This window comes from Haliotis rubra, unplaced genomic scaffold (assembly GCF_003918875.1).
Source record: "Haliotis rubra isolate DU_JTF1 unplaced genomic scaffold, ASM391887v1 Scf72, whole genome shotgun sequence".
Classification (NCBI taxonomy): Eukaryota; Metazoa; Mollusca; class Gastropoda; order Lepetellida; family Haliotidae; genus Haliotis; species Haliotis rubra.
Genome location: NW_025767435.1, coordinates 1,156,713 through 1,158,447, shown reverse-complemented (window position 1 = coordinate 1,158,447; position 1,735 = coordinate 1,156,713).

Here is a 1,735-nt window from a genome sequence, read left to right as displayed (position 1 = left end):
GATTAAATCTACTATGTCACAGACGTACGTCCTATTTGAGGAGATTAAATGTACCATGTACGTCATATCTGACGAGCGTTAATCTACTATCTAGTCACAGACGTACGTACCATGTACGTCATATCTGACGAGATTAAATGTATTAAATGTACCATGTACGTCATATCTGACGAGCGTTAATCTACCATCTAGTCTGACGAGATATCTACTATCTAGTCACAGACGTACGTCCTATTTGAGGAGATTAAATGTACCATGTACGTCATATCTGACGAGCGTTAATCTACTATCTAGTCACAGACGTACGTTGTATTTTAGGAGACTAATTGTACCATGTACGTCATATATGACGAGCGTTAATCTACCATCTAGTCACAGACATACGTTGTATTTTAGGAGACTAATTGTACCATGTACGTCATATTTGACGAGCGTTAATGTACAATCTGGTCATAGACATACGTCATATTTGAAGAGATTAAAAGTAAAACGTATTTACAGACATACGTCACATCAGCGTAACTTAAAAATACTACCTATTCACATCCATATATCATACCGGTCCCCGGGTTACTTTGACATTAATGCACAGGAACGGCAACAACTGCATTACGAGGCTTAGTAACCTTACACCATCGTCGACATGACATACACAATGCTCCTGCATTTGAAAGCCTACAATAATATTTTTTTCAGCACCAGGTCTACATAGCTTATCTGCGCTGCTTCGGCTAGACAGATGAATCGTGTAAACAATAAACACTGCAGGGTCCCTCTGCCTGCACAATTGAAATGCTGGCGTTAATGTCCAAATTGCCTTTTCCCGGTTGTTCGCCTCACTGCAGCACAGTTCAGCAATACTTTGAGAGCCTCGGTTGTAACTCTTCCAAAGCCTGACTGTATAAACAACTTCTTAAAGGACATGTCTTATCGAATTTCTAGACTGGCACTGAGGCAAATCGGTGACAAGTTTGGTGCTTCTTAAAAAACGAAGCTTCTTCTAAAAACAGAAGCAAGAGCAACCTCAATATACAAGATGACATTCCATCCTCTGAAGTGTTCTAATAATAACCACATAGCGACCCTGTTTCAGGCTAAAATCTTTATGTATCTTTATGTACCACTTTTAGTACCTTCATGTAACACTTTATGTACCTTTATGTACCACTTTATACACCGTTATGTACCACTTTCTGTACCTTTATGTACCTTTATGTACCACTTAATGTACCTTCATGTGCCACCCATTATTCCCCCTACCATTGCGCAACGTGATAGCTGATTCCTGATGATATGTAATATATGTGTGTGAAACAAAACATGTCATAAAACAATGGCATCTCGTGCGATTATTGTCCCGTTGCGGAGAATAACATTCTCAATTTTCAGGTCATTTACGATAAGTAAAGCAAACAGGTTTATTAACCCTAAAAGAAAGAATTTCTCTAATGGGAAATAGCTCTCTGAAACGAGGTCAACATATTGTGAGATATGTAGATACAAGCAAGGGCAGAACTGCAGCAATATTGTGCTTAATCGGCAAAATCCAATGCTGAGTAAGTCGTTCAGCCGGCGACGTCACATGACGTTACCGAATACCTTTTTGGGTCACACTGGAACAAAACGTGTCCAGTTTGGTCCATGCAAAGGATGGTAAACCCTTCATTTGCACTAAAAAGGAGTTATTCACAAGCAATAAAAAAGAGGTTTAAGTAGAAAAACAGACTTGCCTTGT